This window comes from Argiope bruennichi, chromosome 2 (assembly GCF_947563725.1).
Source record: "Argiope bruennichi chromosome 2, qqArgBrue1.1, whole genome shotgun sequence".
NCBI classification, from domain to species: domain Eukaryota; kingdom Metazoa; phylum Arthropoda; class Arachnida; order Araneae; family Araneidae; genus Argiope; species Argiope bruennichi.
Genome location: NC_079152.1, coordinates 17,704,046 through 17,727,106, shown reverse-complemented (window position 1 = coordinate 17,727,106; position 23,061 = coordinate 17,704,046). Strand labels below are relative to the sequence as shown.

General features: G+C 27.6%; 1 protein-coding gene across 1 annotated transcript in view; it reads right to left on the bottom strand.

The window, feature by feature from the left end:
• LOC129961732 (ras-related protein Rap-2a-like) overlaps window positions 1-18,321 on the bottom strand; it is a 142,955-nt gene extending 124,634 nt beyond the window's left edge. The window contains exon 1 of the mRNA XM_056075281.1: window positions 18,205-18,321. The gene's annotated coding sequence lies outside the window, so the exon portion shown is untranslated. The remainder of the gene's footprint in view (window positions 1-18,204) is intronic.
• Window positions 18,322-23,061: the final 4,740 nt, after the last annotated feature.

Sequence of the window (23,061 nt, the reverse complement as noted above, 5' to 3'; positions counted from 1 at the left end):
TGGAGGTATCATAGTCCGTAATCATCATCGTAGGTTTGAGATCTAATTTCGCCAAACATCCGTCGAGTATGTCACTTCATTGCTTCTAAATTCGTGGGCATTATATGTCCACTCGTATGACTTGCTAATTTGGAGAGAGATTGTCGTCTCAAGTTTCATTTTCATTACCTAATGTGCTTCTAAATTACGATGTCCATTCTAACATAATACCGTTATGTTTCAAAATGAGACTTACATCGAATTAAAATTGAGTACAGTTTTCCTGAACTACTTTGTTTTAAAAACTATAATTCATGTTTATTTTAAAGCTCCTATACGTAAAAGAAACATTAGCGAGATTAATAATTTGGAGGTTTTTTTTATTTAATACCTGTTGATTTTTCTTCAAATTGCTCAATTTTTGAAACTTATTTCTGCTTTATTAAAATTTACTTAAAAACAGCACCGATCACGTTTCTCATGATATTTTTAATCTTTGCCCAAAAGATCTTACAATTTTTACCTTAAATTTTATTTTTGTTACTTTAATTTTCTACTTTTATAGATATGCTGGCAGTACTCGCACAACGTTGCACGTGGCAAAACATCCAAGAGGAAAAATTAGCTTTAAACTTAAGTCTAGTCTCCACTCGATATGACATGGGCGTGTCACGCAACATCAATCAAACATAAAAATATATTTAGAAATAATCATAAATAACTACAAAACAATTTTTATAGCACGCATTCAGAAATGTTTAGACTGTTAAAAAAGTAAAAATATGACATGTTCTTAGTCAAAAAAAAAAAATGCATTCAAAATTTATTATAGAAAAGCTTGTTTTAAAATTTAAAAATATACAAATAAGTCACTGCACCCACTGTTCCACACTTGTTTATCAACTCTGTAAAATCTGATATGAAAATAAAATTCAGCTTGCTTCACAATGTTTCTTTGTAATCTATATTGGCTGGGCGATCACTTCGCTCCTCATGAGATTCACTCTGTCTCTGTAATTCAATTGCAGTGGGATTTAACCCTTTCTAAGGCCGTGGGAAGTATGCTTCCCACCAAATTTATCAATCTTTGCAAGAAATTATGTAGGTTGGCATAAGTTCTGACATACTTTTATAAAAAGACAGAGATGCTTCGTTTCTTTATCTCACACAAAATGATGTGTCTGGGTTTGTCACTTAATTATTAATTAACCAAATTAATTAATCAAATTAAATTTATCTAATAAGCTAAATGAATCCCTTTTCTTATTCTAATTTCAAGCCTAAAAATATTTTAACATAATATGACTAGAAAAAAATGGCCCTTTAAAGGGTTAAAGAGAGACGCTTACTTCGCTCAACAGAAGATTCTCCTTCCCTAAGTGTGGACATTCTTTCTCTGATATTCGCTACCCGAACGTTTCTTTTCTCTACATTTCCATTATCGCGCAACAAACGAAGCGTTTTGGCATTTAATGTTCTCTGGCCAAGGCTGGATTTCATTTTTTGGAGGCATAATGAGTTTTGAATCGCTGTTTAAAATCCGATGTAAACAAAGAAATGTATCGCATATGCATTCCACATCTCTTGCTAATTGCGCATGCGCAGTTTGAGGTTTTCGCACTTGCACGGATAATAAGTGCAAAGCACAGATACTGCTGTTTTAAGCATGCGCGAAACGTAGTACGAAAATAATCAAAATCGCAATTATAAAATTCCGTTTTCGGTTTTGACATGACTTCAATATACTAAAACCTTCCCCAATAATTGCCCTACAAAACAGTATAAATATCTCCAATATCAGTTAAGTATTTCTCCAGTTTTCTCTTTCAAACATACAGACGCTTTCAGGAGACTTAATTTTATATTTTGTATAGATACTACTTACTGAAATGACTTCCCTGGTCCTTAAAACCACAAACCACGCATCGATCGAATATTTTATATATGTGCGTGTCTGTGAGCGCGCAAAAGTGGATTTCTGGCTAGGCAGACCAAGCAGTTCCTAAGTCTTATAAGTTGGGAGAGGGAGGGAGGGGGGGGAGGATTACTTGCAAATCGACTAAAAAATATTATTAGCATAATTACCAAATAAACTAATTTGTAAAAAAATTATGAGCTCTATTAATTATAAGATACTAGCCGCCTTTGGCGACCAGACGGTTCGCCAATCTTAATGTTCGTTTAAATTTTAATAATTAAATATTTTATGTAATTCCTATTTTAATAGCTTCTTCATCAAAATATTTTAAAACTTCAAATTTTGATAGTCATATAATTCTCTCATAATATCATAAACGCCTTCAGTCATAGCGTAATATGTATCTCTGTAATTTTCTGTTAGTTTCGTAGAATTTATACTATAAATTAAAGTGGAAAGGATTAATCTGCAATTAATATAATAATATTTTTTACTGAAACAAAGTAATTTTTTGTAATATGATTACTGAAAACAGTCACTGACCGTTTAAACTTTATGGGCACTAAAGAATATCTTTCCTAATTTATGTAATATTTCAAGAATTTGTCAACAAAATATTCTCAGATTCATTATGACCAGAACGATTAATTAACAATGTTTAATTTTAAATACATCAAACACTAAGAAAATAAAGCGAATTGTTTAAAATAATCGGTTGAAAACAGGTTAAAAAAAACTAAAAAAAGGTGTACTTAAAACTATAAGCGTATACAAAAAATATATAACTAACAAAAATACAATTTAATTACAAAAACATGCAACTAACCTAAAAATAATTTAAATCATCCGTTAATAATGGTTGTCATGTCAACAATCAGAACACAATGCGCATGCGTGAATTTTCAACGCCAGTTACGGTAACGCAAATGCGTGAGTTTTTCTACGCCAGTTGGGGTAACGCTATGCAGATTAGAAATTTTTAATTTTCTTTATTTTGCTTTATTTTAATTCAAAAGTACTTAAGAATGAATCTGAAAGATAGATTCATTAACAATGTTTAATTTTAAATGCATCAAACATTAAGAAAATGAATAGAATCGTTTCAAATAATCAACCGAAAAATCTTAAGCCTAGCTTCATGACTGTTGGGGAAAAAAACTGAAGCCGTACTCATTTGGCGGTGGGGAAAATGAAAAGATTTTTTGGCGGGAAAGTTAGTTTTTAATTAATAATTAAAATTCTAATTAAAAATTTAAAAAAGTTGCTATCCTATCTTTTAAGTTAGATTAAACTGCACACGGTGTTCAAATTGGATTAAAATCGGTTAAGTAGTTTAGGAGTTCATCGCGGACAAACAACGTGACACGTAATTTATATATATTAAGATTAGGAAAATAACGGGTTTTAATATTGAAGTGTTAAAACCATTAAGTAAATTAAGGAATAATTAATCATTAATCGATAACATATTTAACACTTAACACCACACCTTCGCTTCTAGAACTCAATTGGTACCTTTTAGGTTTGATATAGATAGATGTAGGTGAACGTCATTAAAAACAAAATAAAATCATTAACATCAATTGGAAAGAAACATACAAATGACAAAATAAATTAATTATAATTAATTTCTATTAAATCATTTAAATAAAATTTCATGTCCATGATCCCTTCAAACCGTCAGACATTACGGTAATAGTTTAACATATGCTTGTTCATTATATATATATATATATATATATATATTTAGAGGTAAGGGATGAGTGAGGATAGAACCTCAGACCTTTAGGTTAGCAGTCCAGTAACTAACCGATTTTGCCAAAACAGCTGTTCGGGCAGAAGCGCTGTTACTGGCTTATTTGCGATTCACCACATATATATGAACTTTTCTAATGGAGATCGGTTCCATGATATCACGGGCACTATTATGTCCGATTCTATTGAATTTAGCAGTATAGTAACTTTACTGTTTTATTTGATCTGTAAACTACATAGATATTAAACTGAATCCTTTCTTAACTCTCAACGATGGATGAAAATAATGCGATAAAATATTTCATGAAAAAATATAGACAATTTTGGTTCACAAAAATGGTTTATGTTTAAATGTTAAATGGTTCATGTTTAAAAGTTAATTAGATCTGACTAAAGAATTTTACAGCAATGAAATTGGTATCATTGAAAAGATAATTCATTACAAATGCCGTTCTGTTCATTCTATGATATAATACCTTTATGTTCTATCTAAATTTATCACAAGAAACAGCAATAGTGTTTAAAAACGGACGCACTTTAAAAATGTTTCATTTCATGGGAAAATGTTCATCATTTTTTGAAGCTAACTGTAAACACAAAAAAATTGAAAAACTTTATAAAAAGATTATCTTTTATGAAAGACTACTCACTTTGGAAAGAATAAATTGAATATACACATTTTTTTAATCAATAATAAGAAAAAAAGCGACGTTGAAATATCAGTAGCATACAATGAAAAGGATTTGAGTTGTATTTCAACAATGAATTGCCAATGAATGGCATTGCTGCAAAATATGCTTAAAATCTTTTTAAAAAACAATTTTACAATGTTAAAAAATTAATGGCAAAATCACTGAAATTGAAAAACTAAATGATTGAAACTCCCAAAAGTAATTTGAATTTTAAGATGATGCAAAAATCAATTTTATATATATAATAATATTTTTGACAGTTAAGTCACAGAAAAACGCCAAAATTTCGCTTTATTGTTAATTAATTAGATCTGAGATGCTCATTCTATTCTTCCAAAACATATCTGTACCAAATTTGATAGCTCAAGGTCAAACAACCTGTCTTGTTCAGTGCCAACACACACACATTCTTTTTTATTAGTAGTAGAGATATCTTATGCACTAGGGGGCTTTGAACCCTGCTTGCTTTCGCTTTCCAACCTTCGAGTATTGGAATTTCCGATACTGGAAAAAGATAAACAAATCGGAAGGCTGTTCATTAGTGTTGTCACAGTGTTCCTAAAAGTAGAATTAACAAATATTATTGTTTTAAACTCATTTGCTATCAATTGGTGTTAATTAATGCTTTACTTTTCCTTTTTTGATGCCATTTCACCGTCACCATATAAATGCTTATAATAATAACTTCCACTAAATATTTCAAACAAAACTGGCAAAACAAACTTCAAGTGTCATGGATCAAATAACTCGCTATCTAAATAAACGCAATGTTTATATAAAAAAAATATAAAATAGATATATATTTTGGACATGGACTTCTTAACTATGCCTCTCACTTTTCAATTTTAATTAATTTTTATGTTGCGCCATATTTGAAATGAAAAAAAAAAAGACAATCTTGATTAATTTCTGCACATTGCCCAATTTCTACTGGGAATATAATTTCTGTAACAAAAAAAAGTGTTTTTTAATAATAACTAACCATTAGCGTTTTGAAAATTTTATCAATGAAATTTTATTTTCACTTGCCTTTTTAATTCGATATCCGATATAGAAATATTGACGTGTAAACGTTAAAGAATAAACAAAACACATATGTGCATTAGATCACTATTCAGAAACGAATGTTATGCCCTAGGAACATTATAAGCAAAATATTTACAATAATCTAGTATATTTATTTTTGCTCTTTCTTAGCAAAAGTATTTCCAGAAATTTGATTTTTTTAAAAGCCTTTATAATGAATAAGAGTTTTTTTAAAAAGATTTTTTCACAAAAAAAAATATATTTTTTTTTTATTCTTAAAGCATGCTCATTCAACTTTCCAACAATATTTCAAATCCATAGGGAGCATAAAACTACAGCTGACGTCATTATCACGTCAATTGAGAAGGAAATGTGATTGGTAGTAAGAGAACCAGCCCTATTGCGAAGGTTATCGCCATAATGATCGATATCATCAGAATATTTGTTTACTATATTAAAGTATTTACTGAAAAATATATCTCCACTTTCGTTTTAACCTAATTAAAATTGCGAAATTAAATACACTTGTACCAGAAAATTTAATTTCGTTATCTAATCAATTTTTTAATTAATAAAATTTCCTTCGAAATTTCTGTAAAATTATCTGTTTAAGGAATTCGAGAAGCTTTAACATGACGTATAAATTAAGTGTGCACGCGTGTGTTTACTCTTTTGCTCTTTTATTATTATTATGGGGCTTGAATGTGGGCGTTTTCCTCCGTTTTGTATTTTTCCTTTTTAAATAAATGTATCAATTTTTAAGCAAATTTACTTGCAAACAAGATAAAAATGATTTTCGTTCTGACAATATTCTCTTACGTTTTCAGAGAATTAGTTTTAAGGTAATTAAATCCATCTAATAGAATTCAAAGTAACAATTAAATTCAAACCAAATTTAATTTTGAAGCTGAAGCTTCTCTTGCAATTTTTTCTTTTATATATTATGTATATTAAAAATGAATTTTGAACACGTGTTGAAAAGCAAAAATTATATTTCCTATCCTTTTTGTGATATTCTTTTCGTTAAAATATATGTAGACTATTTGTATTTTTTGGTGAATTCACCGATTTTCAAAACAAATTCTTTCAAGAGATTTAAATTTCTAGAATTTTTAATATGTAGATTATATTTTTGGAAAAATTTGGAAGCGCGCTTTGCCACTTTCCATCTTTCTTCGACAATTAAGAAAAGATAATATTGTTTGCTTTCAAAAGAGAGTGTTAAAAAATACCCTCTTTAAAATAATTTAAATTTTATAATTTCTAGAGAGCATAATTTTTATGTGATTTAAAGCTTTAGATTTTATTTTTGAATGTTTATTAAGGAAGAACGTTTGAAATGTAGGAAAAACCTGAGGTTTTTAGTAATGTGACTCTTAGACATCAGCCTTAAAATTTAATTTTACTTGCTATTCTTTAAGCTTTTAAATGCTGCATTCCGGAGAACATATTATTTATAAAAAATGTTTATTTTGATTCGTTAAAATTTTTCATGCAAATTTTACAACATTAATTATTAATTTAGATTTATTAATTCATTTGTTAATTTTGTGATTATTTAAATTGTTTCTATTTTCAAATAATCCTTTATACTACTCCTCATATTTTAAAAGCAAACTTGCATCTGGTAGTATGGCTGATAATTTACCATACGTTTAAACATTTTTAATCTATTTTCCTCTTTTGTATACCTTTCTAAATACACTTTCTGAAGATATAAAATTTTCAAATTTCGTATATTTGGATATTCTTGATGACAATATTGTTTTCACATATTCGGAATCTAATTATTAGTTATACGATTACTTTCATTAAATTTTGACTTCATTCCAATAATGCCATCTGGTTTTGAATTTCAGAACAAGTGATTTATACTTTTTTTTTTTCAATTTTGTTTCCACATTTACTAAATACTTGTAAATGTATAATTTTCATGTTTCGCTATATCACTCTCTTTGTCTCTGTCATTGTATGTGTGTGTGTTGACGCTCTATAGTCTAACGCATACACATTCAGAACCTACAGTTTCTTAAGTCCTGTGCATGCGTATACTCTAACACACATACACATACAGTGTACCTGTACAAACAGAATGATCTAGGGGTACCAAATTTGGTATATATATTCTTTAGAAAGTAAAAATGGGCTCTTGGATTTGATTTTCAAAATTTTTAATTAGTTAAATGGGAAGTCAGCCATCTGATTCTCCGACCCGCCACGAAGGCATACGGATTTAAACCATAAAAACTGAATGACCGGACCGTCGCAACAGCAACACTGGCGAGAACTGTGGTTGAGTCCTAATGGCCATCACCGGCCACGGTACAACACTCCACGAAGGAAGTACGTCCCATCATCGATGAGAGAAGTCAGATACCCCCCCCCTATTTGTGTACTCTCCAGGGTGGCGAAATCCAACCACCATGCCGGAAGCATTTCATGCCCCTCGGGGGTCTAGTTAAAAGGGAAAACAAATCTCTCCTTTTTCGTACTAATTTCCTTTACAGCACTAAAATACATTTAACATCATCTCAAAATTCAAAATATGATCTTTTAAAAGACATTTTTTTTACCGTATAATATTTTTAATAGTTTTAAAAACAATTCAAGCATATTTTATAACGATATATATTATTATTGAAGTGAAATTGAAATAGTTTTCATTGTTGCTACTTATTCTCCCCTTTTTATCCATTGTTGGGATTAAGATAATCATTCATTATCTACTCTGAAACGTTACTAAGGCACACAATGTAGTGAAAGCTTATAAGCCAGTCGCAGTGAAAGCTTATAATCCCACAAGGTCCCAGGTTCTACCCTCGCTTAATTCCAATCCGCTACAACGGAAAGGTCTGAATGCTTAATCGCCGCTACGGCATTGGTTGGTGGGAACGGTCTTAACGTTCTTTGATGACCACGGTATAACCCCTTCCTTGGGAAACACGCCCTGTCATCAGTAGAGGATAGTCAAACCCACATCATTTATATATGTACCCATACTGGGTGACAAGTGTCAACCACAATTCCGGAAACTTCTCATCTCCAAATCTCATTTGCCCACCCGTAGGATGGTAATTAAAATAAGAGTAATCAGTTTTCTTTTCCATGTTGGGTTGGTTTCAGTAAAGGATCCGTTTTTAATAAAAATTTTGAAATTTTATTGTTATCACAATTAATTTTGAACCTTAGAATCAAGCAATAATGGAAAAAGTTTCGAAATGCGTCCATTTTTAAATACTATTACTTTTTCTTGTGATATATTAAAATGTAGAGCTTTGTAAGTAGAAAACGAGGGAAATTTAAAAAAACATTTTGCTGAAGAAGTCCCTAAGACTAAATTAAACAAAATATTGATTCGAAATTTTTATGAGCTATTAATACCTACAAACAAACTGGTCGCCAAAAGTAATGAATTATAAATTAAAGGTTAAAAAATAGAAAAAAAAAATGAAAACTCAAAAAAGTCCATTTTTAGAGCATTAATAAAAGTTTTTTCTAAAAATTATTTCCTATTAAATTCACTTTATTTTTTAATTATATTCGTTAAACTACTAGTTATTATTATATATTATATATTATTATTATTGCACTAATATTATCGTATTTTTATATATTATATTATTTTGTTGATTATATATTATTATTTATTGTATGTTAAATTGTTTATTATATTTAGGTGTTTATATATCCTTGTTATATAATAAATTGCTTGCTATTTTGCTTATCTTGAATAGGAATAGGAATTGCTAGAATTTATTTTCTGTTTCCCCGTTAATTTTACTTTTATATGCATTCTAAATTTTTAATTAAAAATATATTTTTTGCTTTGATTTGGTATAAACATACAAAAGCATTTAATTTAATATCCTTAAAACAACGATTATACCCTATCAAAAGTCGTGCGTAGCACTTCTACCCAGTATTAAGCCGTTACTTTAAAAAAAACCTTTATAGTTAAATCAAATTGAATGAAAAATCAGAAAAAGGGAAGCAAAAATTCATCTGGGAAATGATGGACTTGAAGATATACAGCATACTTCTATGCAAACATTTCAAAATAAAATCAAAAGTTTTGTATCAAGTGAACACAGAAACTGAAATTAACTTTAAAGAATGGATGAAAGCATAATGTAATTGAAGGTATGGTGGTTTGAGACGGAAAATCCATTTAGTAGTTTTAATAAACGTAACGATGTTTTCCTGTATAAATAGGATTTGGCAGGCTACTAAGTTAAAACTATTAAACTTAATGATTTTTATTAACAATGAGGAGTTTCCTAGAAAGGTGACTGATGAATTTCTTTACTGTTAAGACACTAAAGTCAGATGAAGGGCAAAATCAAAATAAAAAAATATCACAGAATGCCTGCTTTTAGATGTCTTGTATAAAGCTTACTTAAAGATTAGCAATCATTTTAGGCTTAAAAATATTGCTACAATATAAAAATAAATCGTCAATCATGTCCGCTAAACAAATTGCTATCAAAAACAACCAAATTTCATAAAATTAATTTGAGATAAATTCGCTTTATGTTATTTAAATTGAATTATTATACAATAATAATAAAACTATATGACTTACCAAAGGGTTGTCTTACCAAAACTTTCTCGCATACACTCTAATAAAGGTGTTATCCCTTAAAAGGCGTACAATAGTTACGAAATGTTCACCCCTGGCGTGAATTTAGCGTTTTTACTGAATCTATCATGTCATCCTTGGCGATTTATTTGGCGATTAATCCCAAGCTCCCTGTTAATATTATCCAAAAACCAAATTAGTTTTTTGACTCGATTTTGCAATTGAGATCTAAGATGTGGAGATTCGTCAAAATCTAAAGTTCGAACTTTTTGATGATTATTATACTTTCTCGATCCTACGTATTCGAACAATTAAAAAAAATGAAATATTATGCCTCGTTTCTTTTGTTTTCATTGATCTTTATTTATTTTCACTTCACTGTTGTTTTGTCTTCACTGATTTATTTTCAAGTTTTCACTGATAATTTATTTAAATTATCAGTGAAATTTTAATTTTTAAAAACTTTTTTTGCAATATGATAATTGCTCAACTATATTAGCATTGCTATAAAAATAGTTAAGATATAAGATATTTTTAGAAAGCTTCTAAGAATAAAATACCTTTTAAAAGCGAAAGCTTAAGTTTGTCGAAACGCTCAAATATGCTGAGCTGTTTTTATAATGATAGTTATTTTAATAAAAAGGCTTAAAACTTTTGATAATCTTAAAGACTTTTTAACTTTTAAACCATGGAAAGTAATAAACAAATTTTAATAACTGCCAGAAAGTAGATGAATAAAAATACACGCATTATTTTTCGTCATGATTAGTTTTTTTTTTCTTTTTTTTACTCATAAAAGTCGTTTGCGCTAAAACGTAATTTTAAATTAATTGGTTCTCATATTTTCATTCCATTCGACATTTTGCAAATTGTCTTAAATGTAGGTTCTTTTTACGTTATTTTTAAAAATTTGAATTGCTTTATACTGGTAAAAAGGGAATTTTTTAATCAATTTTCCCTGATTTCTGGACATGTTGGTTTTCGGAATTTTTGTACTATTTTTATGACTCTGATGGTAACAATGTATTAATAGTTTCAGAAAGTTATTAGTTAGTAAATTAAATTTAATATGAATGGCATCATCTGGTAATAATTTTTAAAATCTGAGAAAATATCTTTTTAAAATATTTTTAATAATAAATTATGAAATTAATATTTATAATCAGTATTTTCATTAATGTACAATACTTATAACAATAAATTAGGCAATATATTGAAAATTAAAACGTGAAAAATAATAAAAATAAAAGTCAAAAATATATTTTAATTATTATGCTACGAGACAGGAAATATTTTTTATAAAAAAATTAAAGCTGAAGTAAAATCTTAAAAACGTGTGGTTTTGAGAAAAGTTCATGAATAAATTAAGTCATCATTATTATCTTAAAAAAGACATATCTAAACACTGGTAAGTGTAATAAAAATGTATCAATGTGCTATACTTAGTAAATATCGATTTATCAAAAGCTATACTTATTGTTAAGAAAAATATCTCTAATCCTTTCGGTGAGTGTATAGTGAAAAGAATCAATAATGGATAAAACCAATGGGAACCGTGAATTCACAGTAGCAAAACACAGAAAACGCACAAAAAAATAACATTGTGGTAAAACGCAGAACAAAAGTGGCAAATTGTTAATAATCAATCATAAAGCACAAAGCAGACAGAACGAATTCACTCAACTACTCAATTGAACTCAATTCAACTGCCAATTACTCATTGGCTGCATGCCTTCAACTCTGTCTTTCGATATTTTATATTTTCAGTGGCAAGACAAAGAAGCTTCTAGAATAATCACCAGAAAACAAGTTTTAACGGAATAATCGAGATTCTTGAATATTCTAGTTTCTTCATTTTTCTCGCCAAGGCGAGGAGTTACTCATACAGCATTCATTCAATATCTTAGAATTACCTCAAACTTTTTATCATGAAACTAAATGCACGAGGGAAGCAATATTACAAATTCGTAACATCATTAATTTTAGTAAAATATCTGACTTAAGATTTCGGCAATGCTTAGAAAACAATAACTCTGGGCAATATCTTGCTTTCATCGCTTAGGAAAAACAAAGTGAATGGCATCATACGGAGTAAAGCTATTCTATGTCTGCTGCGAAATATAGCCGGTAGGGAGATCTTAATAGGTACTGTGAGTTGGCGATCAATTGGAAAAATCGTAACTGTAAAAAATTTCCCATGCTTAGAATCTCTCTTATTTCTATGGAAGATTAGAGTTCTGCTGTGTCTATTATTTTCTTTTCAAACCAAATCTCCTTTGTAATTGTTGCTGTGGCGCAAAATGTGACGCTATAAGTTCTTTGATTGTTATGGTTATGTTCTTCTACCAGCTTATCGATACTTTCGCTATCCACCTCTAACCCCATAATCTTGGTCATAGACATTGTCCCATCGATTAAGGTCCATAGGCACTTGCTCAAATCCCTTGAAATCACACTCGACAACGCTAACCAGCCAAAGTACTTGCATGTAGATAATTGGGTTATCTTCAGTTAAGCTGTCAATATACACTGATACAAGAAAATCCATCATGTGTTATCACAGTGTCACTTCACCACTTGTTCTACAAAACATCGCTCCTTAAACGAGTCCTTTTTTATATTTTGTTTTGCTTACTATGAGAATCATTCATTATGAAAGGTGCTCGTTAAACAATGTTTGACTGTATTAGAAATTACTAATCAATTTTGAATAAATAAAACAATACTTATAAATTATCATTGAGAGTATATTTATATTTTGCATTTATAAGTGGGAGTGTATATGAATCTTCCATATTTATATAAAATTATCAATTCTCTCAAAAAACATTTTCGAATAACAGAAAATACATGATAAAAATACATATTTGATGGACACAGGAAACGATATTTTCTGCTTACACGAGGGTGACTGACAGAGAAAATCAATCAAAATCGATCTCGTAGTATGAAAACAATCCAGAAGAAACTTCTGGCTTCTAATGTATCAGAGATTCTTTGATCCGAGAATGTTTCAATAACCGATAATATTTGCTTATGATGTAATTGATACTGAACAGTGGTTATCAATATTTTCATACTTTTCGTCAAATTTTCTGTATCTCGTATAACCATACCTTACTTATGATAATTGTTGTTGAATAATTCATTCATTCTATTCAATCACGAATTATAAATTCTAATTAATTTCAAAAAGATTTTTAGTATTTTTCCTATTTATTCAAAGTTTTAACTCTCTTGCATGCGAGGAAAATAATTCAATCGCTAAAATATTCAGTCTCGAGATTAAGCGAATCTCAGCATATTAAAATTTCCGTTCAGCAAATTAAATTACGTTCATATGTCTATGTGTACGTAATAATTTGGAAAATAACAAACTAAATGAATAAAAATTGACATGTTATCCTTATATCAAATAATATATTTGTATCTGAATTTAGATTAAATCTGTCTAAGTCAAGAATTAGAAGGCTTACATTCTACTTTTCACGGCCTGACTGGCGGGATCAATAGCGAAAGGATTAAATTTAACCTTTAGGATCGAGTTGATACTCGTATCCAGCCCTGCTGTATCAGGTACTGATATTATACTATTATTCTGTTATATTTGATACAACCGGTACCTCGTCCCTTTCCGGTTATTTCGTATTAAAAAAATATCAATTAGTGGATATTAACTATGAAAACACTTAACTTTACCCAAATAATCTCAATTAGCATAAAAGGAACAAAAATATTATTACAATATTTTCGCAATAAAATCCGGCATTCAAATTATTGAACAACTTTCATAAATTATGGAGATGTCATAAATTATTTATTTTTTTAAATTGTAATACAACAGATAGCTCCTCCATTTCCTGTCATTTCGTATTAAATGATGTATGTTACTGAATATTAACTTCAGAAACATAGATCGCTATTCAAAAATCCATAATTAGCATAAAATGGAAAACATTATTGTTACAATGTCACAATAAAATCCGGCATTCAAAATATGGATCAACATTCTATAGATGTCACAAATTATTATTTGTGATACAACCAACAGCTTAATTCTTTCCGGTTATTTCGCCTTAAAAAATTCTGGATTTGATGTTTTGAAACTATTATCTCTTTCTAAATAACCACAATTAGCATAAAATGCACAACACTATTGTTACAATATCTTCAGAATAAAATCCGGCATTCAAAATATTGATCAACATTATATAAATGTCACAAATTATTATATGTGATACAACCAGCAGCTTAATTCTTTCCTGTCATTTCGCCTTAAAAAATTCTGGATTTGATGTTTAGAAACAATTTTCTCTTTCTAAATAACCACAATTAGCATAAAATGCACAACACTATTGTTATAATATCTTCAAAATAAAGTCTGACATTCAAAATATTGACCAACATTCTTGCTATAAATTATTATATCTCAAGACATGCAAACGTCAGCTCGCCTCTTTCCAATTGTTTAGTATTTAAAAAATATCTGTTACTGGGTATTAACTTTAAAAACTGCTCTATCCAAATAACTATTGATGCAACATCTTTACAATAAATTCCAGCATTCAAAATGTTGAAACAACTTCCAGAGTATGTCATACAATATCTTATGCATCAGGATCTTGCAACCTATAGCAGTTAGCTAACACCTATAATAGTTGCTTTTTAGACACAAAAAGAAAGAATTTTATTTAAAAAGATAATGACTGATTACAAAAGTTTACTTTTCATTTCGGTTTTTAATGTTTCGTCATACAGATATAATTAAATATAAAATTAGCACTATTTTCTCTCTTTCATTATATTGTTTAATGATTATTTTGAAATTTGTGTTCTTGTTAAATGTCTCATTTTTACTTTTATTCATTTTATTTTGCTGATAATAATTTTATTTTTGATTTGTTTTGAATAAAAGTTATTTTTAAAAACAAAATACTTTTATTTATTCCTAGAAAATCCCATCCATCTTATGCACATAATAAAAGGACAAATATTGCAAGGACAAAAAAATTTATTATAAATACTTTTATCCCAGATAAAGGTAAAAAATATCTAATATACATAAAAGAATTGAAAAACCATAACGCATACTAATAGCGAGCGAAAGCAGAATGGCAAACTAAGATCGGATGATACAGCATCGATCTGATACTTTGTATCAGACCGATACAATGTTGCTCATCATCTGTTATCAATGTTACTAACAACTATCGATATCAACTGATATCGATAGCTAATCCGAAAACTGATAACGAGTTTCTGAAATTTTTAGTTTCTAACCTCTACAAGTGATATTATCTTTGCACCGACAACTTATAGTAGCCGGTGAATGGCAACATTATAATAAATGTGTTCTTACAAGAATATTGTTTGAAAAAATAACTGTATTTGTAAAAAGAAGAAAACTGAGTTTTAATGACATTGTAATATCTACATTCTTTTGATAATTCGGACGTGATTTAAACATACAATTTTCTTTTTTGTATTTTTTTTGTAAATGGCATTTATATATTTTATAGCAAGGTAAGTATTTTTGTGACATAAACAATTTGTTTCTTTTCCTCTGACACAATTAAGTTGTTTAGAAGAGAAGTAGTGTAAACTTTATTAATGATATAATCTTAGTTTTGACAACTTTATGCATGCGACGTATGGCAACATTATAAAAAGTGTGTTCTTAAAAGAATGATGTTTACAAATAAACCATTTTTTTGAAAAGTTATTTTTAAACAGAAGAAGAATGATGTATGATGATATTGCAACAGCTACAGATCTGTATAAGTCCTGATACTTTGTGTACCAGACACAAAATATCAGGTTGCTTTAGTGTCATCCAGCTTTAGTAACCTTTCAATTTTTATATTAAAAATAACCTTATTTACTTTATTTTCAAAACCTTCATATTTTTATTTATCAATTAAATATTCGGTTCGTAACACATTTAGGAATATAAAATGCTAAACATAGCTAATATTAGGTACTTTATTTCAATGTTTGCTTTTCCTTGATTATCAGCTGATATAATCACAATACAAAGTGCATTTTTATTACTATTACTTAATAAAAATGCACTTTAAATGCACTTATTATAAGGTATATGTTGAAATTTTATGTAAGAAACAATTGAGAGTCGCCATTATTGAGGAGAATTTTCATAACACTTAAACATTATTAATTTACTAGTCGCTTCTGTTGGCCGAGAATGTTGTTGTTTATAATTTCAGATAATTCTTTTCAATAAAACTTCATATTCATAATTTTGTCAAATTGTCAGACATTAAAATCATTTTATTTTATCATTTCATTTAAAGCGCTATTAAAAATGAAAATATCCGATCTATCTATCTCGTAAATTTCGAGATATTTTATCTTTACTTTTTTTTATTCATTTTGCAAATTATGCAGATATCAAACAAATGATTCTTCTTTAGATTTCAATAATAATAAAAAAAAATTGGCGCAGTTAAATATTTGATGGAGCAATGAAAACGGCTTGAATTTGCGTTCAAAAAATGTAATGCATTGAATAATTAATGCGAGATTTATAAATTGAATAATTTAAAATTACATTTTGAAAATGCACAAAATCTATTTTTGTGATATAAAATTTTCGGAAATTATAGTGGAAAAACAGAAATTCAGCTTAATTAACTAAAATTTTAATTAAATTTTAAAAACATTTACATTTATGTACACATATTCACTTTCTGAAGTATATATTTGCCATGTTCAATATTTTGGATTGTAAAGCCTCAGCATAAAAATTTATCTTTAGTATAGTAGAAATTCAAATCACATTCCTAATAATTCAACACTTTGTTATCCTTTTGACTATTTCGGTTATTTTTTACCTGTTAACTAATATTGAAGATTCAATTTACCTTCTGTCTAGTTAATAAAATATTCATAGAAAATTCCTAGTTAGATTCAAAAGATATCACAAGGAAGAAAATAAAAATTATAATTATTGCTTTAATTTCAACTTTAAAAATCCACTAAAGCAATACGAACAAATGACGATGAATAAATAATCTACATCTAATTTCTGTTAAATATATAATCAGTTTGATAAAGTATCTTAATAAGCATTTTGGAGACTACAAAATTAAAGCACAGTTTTTATATTCATTGTACTTTCAAACAAATAAGATTGTGCTTTGCTTTTAAGAAATAATTTTTCCAAAAATTTTGAAATGATTATTTTCCGAAGCGTTGTTCATAAAAAGAGCCTCTTAGTTTATTGTAAATATTACAGAATATTCCTTTATATTCAGAGAACAAAGTAACATCTAAATATTTTTTCCTAAGAATATTCTGAAAATATTTTTTATTCAGTATTCACGTTCAAATAGCTCATATCCATTTTAAAAAACAATAACAGCTGCAAAAATCTTTTTATTTGGGTCTTAAAAAATAGAAAACGTTTAAATATCGAGAAATATTACAATATTTACAAGAGCAAAATATCCAAAGCGCAAACAATTTAGTAGCAGAACAATAAAAAAAAATACTTTTCAAAATTTCTCAAATCTGTACCTATCTATATATTTTAAAAAATAAATTTTTAACTAATTCTTCTTATTTATAAGATAATTAATAAATGTGCATTTTTCAAGAATATATTTTAAGAGTGGCAATTACTTCAAAATATAACCTATTAATCTATTGCTCATTTAATAAAATGATAATAACAGCATTAACAATTGTAATTAGTTGAAAAAAAAAGAAGCAAACTTGAAAAGAAATGTCATTATAATTGCGTCATTCTAAATATTTAAAATATATGCATGTAAAGCTGAAATAAATACATTTTGAAACTGGGAAATTCTTCTATTCTAACAAAAACTACTTATTTTTCCTTCAAATAAGGAACCGAGTTTTATTTTCGTCAGAATCATATAAATAATATCAAAGAATTTTCTATTAATCGTTATTAATTAAATGAATATAAAAATAGAGCAGCATTCCTGGAGATTTTAAGAGAGAAAAACACAAATTTATAAAACAAAATTATCTAGTAAACAAACATTGTAAAATAACTCAATCGTTTAGAAATGCGTTAAAGTTTCAACTTCAAAAGATATTAGGTCTATAATCATCATTTGTAATACTACTATTTGAGTTATTCAATCAAATAGCTATGAAAAAAAGGATAAGTAAATAATCTAGAACCTCCAAATATTATTTCAGACACACCTAAAAACTTATTGATAAAAATGTGATAGTAAACAAAATTATTTTAAATGCCTACATACCTTTTTTCATCTTGATTTCAGACGGTATATTCAAAACTTCCGTTATAATATTTTCTTCAAAAATCTGTACAGGAATTGCAAAAACGTGTTACAAGCAATACAAACACGACCACGTTTATTCTCTGAAAAAAAGATAACATATAAAACATTGAACGCTGCGATATTCACTTTCAGTCTTATTTACTTTTCTTTATTTACGCTATTGAGTGCGTACCGAAAACAAAACACCTGACAAGAAAAAGTTCTTTTATTTTATTTTATGATGTAACGAGTCATCGTTTTATCTAGTCGGTAGAAAGGAAACGTTTTACAACTGGGCAGTCCCGTGATTTTACAGTGTTTGTTTACAAATTCAAAGGTTGGAATTTATTTTATAGCTACGTCGTTTCCCAAAATACCACGAGTAGTTTGGGAATTCACTGAAGCGCGTGCACCTGCGAGAACAATTCCCGAAAGCATTATGTCATAACGGCTTTCTATTTACATAAGATGTTTATTTTAAATTGCATTGAAGGAATTCTTCGAGATGGTATTAAAATACTTTTTTCTTGGATTATTTCAATGCTCAAATAGATTGAACGCACATGCATTTATTTTTAGGTTCTTTGAGTTTAAAACATGAGAATGTTGCTGTCTGTTAAAGGCATGTAATGACTCCCAAAAAGGTTCACACATTTATGAATTTTGATGAAATGTTGTTCTATCGTTACTAAATGCGAATGCTTCTAGAAATATTTCTTAACAAAACTACCTTAAATATTTTTTTTTAAATCTTTAAAAAAGTCTTATGTTATAACGGCTTTCTATTTACATAAGATATTTGCTTTAAATTGCATTGAAGGAATTTTTCGAGATGGTATTGAAATGTTTTTTGCTGGATTACTTCAATACTAAAATAGATTGAACGCACATGCATTTATTTTTAGGTTCTTTGAGTTTAAAACATGAGAATGTTGCTGTCTGTTAAAGGCATGTAATGACTCCCAAAAAGGTTCACACATTTATGAATTTTGATGAAATGTTGTTCTATCGTTACTAAATGCGAATGCTTCTAGAAATATTTCTTAACAAAACTACCTTAAATATTTTTTTTAAATCTTTAAAAAAGTCTTATGTCATAACGGCTTTCTATTTACATAAGATTTTTGTTTAAATTGTATTGAAGGAATTCGTCGAGATGGTATTGAATTTTTTTTTTTTTTTTTTTTTTTTTTTTGCTGGATTATTTCAATGCTCAAATAGATTGAACGCACGTGCATTTATTTTAGGTTATTCATTGAATGTAAGACATGAGAATGTTGATGTTTGTTAATGACATGTAGTGACTCCCAAAAATTGATCAAGGACATATAAATTTTGATGAAATACTGTTCTGTCATTAACTAAACGAGAATGTTTCTATAAATATTTTTTAATAAAACTTACTTAAATATTAACAAAAATCTTTAAGAAAGTTATGAAAAATGAGTTGTTAAAAAGAAACAGAGCAGTTATTTCACATGAATCATCTCAGACTTTAAAGAAATCGATATATATTAATTTAAATATTGTGATATTTCAATCAGTTAGTTTTAGTAAAATATCCTTCAGTATTTCCAATATACTCCAGTTCCAGTAGAACGCTTTTCCTTATTTTTTTTTTTTTTTTTATTTTCTTCTTTAAAGCTAGTTATCACATATTACACAATAGAAAACAAAATAAATTTACAACTTCTCGATATACTGAATTGATTTACCTCTAATATGAAAAGTTACTACTTTTCGAATGTTGTCTGTTGTTTCCTTACAGCTACTGATTTAAAAGTAATAAATAAACATAAAGAAGTAAGCAAGCACAGATAAAATCTAAACGATTTTTAAAATGTCACCAAAATGTAAAAGTAAAAAAAAAAAAAAAAAAAAAAAAAAAGGACAAACGATAATTTTAGCTATGAATTTATCCGAGAACTTTTCAATATACTATTACTTTTGTAATATATTTTATCATTGCTTTTTTGCATTTTCAGTTTTATCAAAACTAAATCGACTTTTCTTTCCAAAATTCTCTGGATATTATATTATAAGTAATACTGCATTTAATGTTCGAATTCAATTCGAGCCACTACAGAATTTTGCTGGGTTCTGATTTTTTTTTTTCTTTTAAAATGTATCTTTAACTGTATCGTAATATGTAATATTAATACGAATTTCAGGATTTAGAATTTTGTTTTTCTGCACAAATCTAAGTTATTATAGCATCGATATTATAATTTCCACTTTCACTCGAGAAGGGAAAATATAAAAATCATTTTTAAAGTATCGGCTTCCTTATTTGAATAAATTTCAGCATTTTATACTGTAAGAACGGAATAGATTACACGAATTGCATATTTATTGCGACTTTTTAAAACACTTTTTGGATGAAGTCTCTCTTTGGAAAAAATTTGTCTGTCTGTCTGGTCCTATTCATGGTTTGTGAAGAACATAATTGAAAAATTCAAAGAGTTAAGTGGTAAGAATATGAAAACTTTTTGAATATATTATCATCAGGATTGAATATCTCTATCACATTTTCGACAAAAACTATTTATGGATCGGCATGTCTATTCTAGTATATGTGGCTGCTACATCTTAAAAAAAGAATCAAGCCTCATAAATGATATTTAGAATTCTATAATAATCGCGTTGGTTAAATTCAGTTAAGTAGCATTATACAAAAATTAGGTATTTTAATTGAATTTTTGATTTAATGGATCCTAAAGAAAGATATCCAATGCTTATTCTATTTTCTTTACAAAAATTTGTTTTGTATAAATATTTAATGAAAATGATTCTAAATCAATTGTAAATGAAATATTTACAAATTTACGTATTAAATAAGTGTTCATTTAAAATTTCATGAATTAAGAATTTCACGATAATTTGAAAATAATCAATAATCTTTCAATGATGAAAGCATAAGCTTTTCATTGCTCTCTGGATCTGTTATTTAATTTTTTTATAGAATTTGTTTGTAAAGAATCATGTATCATATTTTGTTATATTTACATAAATGTTTATAATAAATGGTGAATGTTTATATCCACGCTGTGGCATTTTGATATTGAAATACACTTTACGACTTCGCAAATTGAATTTTTTATTTTTTTAATATCACAGCATAGTATGAGATAATATGCAATTCTATATAAAGCAACTTAAGATACTTGAAAACAAGTTCATCGTATTTTAAAATATTTCAATAATCTTTCAATGATGAAAGCATAAGCTTTTCATTGCTCTCTGGATCTGTTATTTAATTTTTTTTTATGGAATTTGTTTGTAAAGAATCATATATCATATTTTGTTATATTTACATAAATGTTTACAATAAATGGTGAATGTTTATATCCACGCTGTGGCATTTTGATATTGAAATCCACTTTACGACTTCGCAAAATGAATTTTTTTTTTTTAATGCCACAGCATAGCATGAGATAATATGCAATTCTATATAAAGCAACTTAAGATATTTATATTATGATTATGACGATAATAGAATAAAAATTATTGATTTATAGACATGCCAAATAATGACTGAAATAATCTTATTTCAGTAGATGTATTTTTCTTTCTTTAATAAATTTTAAATGTTTAATTTTTTTTTTTTTTTGCAAATGCTATTTCTTTTTACTGAATGTTTCGAAGCAATACATAATAACGTACATCACTATAGGTTTGGATTTACATTAGAGCCTATTTTGCTTAGCAAGATGAAAATATTTCGCCTTGAAATTAAAATTTCAACAATGGATCATTTCAGTGCATAGGTTTTTTTTCTTTGATTATTAAATTTATTGAATCAAATATTTACATGAAATTTAATAATTAACTTAATGTAATTATAAATATATTTTATTTGCAAATCATTTTTGAGCCCTGAATGGATTTTTCCTAAACTTATAATGCATTTCATTTTTTTTTTTTTTTTTTTTTTTTTTTTTTTTTGTAACAATGGTAATACTTGATTCAAACTTTGATGATAAAGAAGCAATTATTTTAATATTTTTAAAACATACATTTTCTTTGTTCACTAAATTCAAATGATCTAAATGTAGCTACATTTTTATAGTTTTTCTTAAAATAACAGTTAAATTTGATAAAATTTATTTTTCGTTAACATTTAAAATATATAATCTTCGATGGCAAACATTGAATAACAGACCTGAATTGGACTTTGTTTGTTTCAAAGGTTTCAGTAAAACACGCCAACTTAAGCGAAGTTAAATTATTTCATTACATGTCTTTTTTTTTTTTACTTCCTGCATTCCAAGTATTTAAATGTGAATTATTTTGTTAAATATTAATAAAATGAATTTTTCAATCCATCGTTATGATGAAAAGCATTTTTTAAAACAATTTCCTACCATTTACGTCAGAGCGGTTTTCGATTTACGTTAAAGTTTATTTTAAATTGCTTTAAAAAGAATGTTTTAGATAGAAATAATTCTGACGTAAATACCTAATACTCTGACGCAAATGTCATAAAAATTAGGAAAATCTGTGATAATCTGTACTAAAATACACATTATTAAATTATCTCAGCTTTCTTTTTAAGTTCAAAAATAGACTAAAAAAAAAACTAAACTGCAATTGAAATAAAAGACATCGTAGGTTTATTTTAGAGGTAGCTTCACAAAAATAGCAGCTAAAAGTCAATATTAGCAAGGAGTTTGTATTTAATATAACAGGAAAGTTAATGAGTTATTGCAGAAAATAAAAGAACGTCTATATATTCGTTCATTCTAAATTAAACAATTTATAGCTCTTAAAAAGAATCCCCCCCCCCTCAATTCTATTTTTAAAGATATTTTGGGGAATTTTAAGCGTTCTCATTGG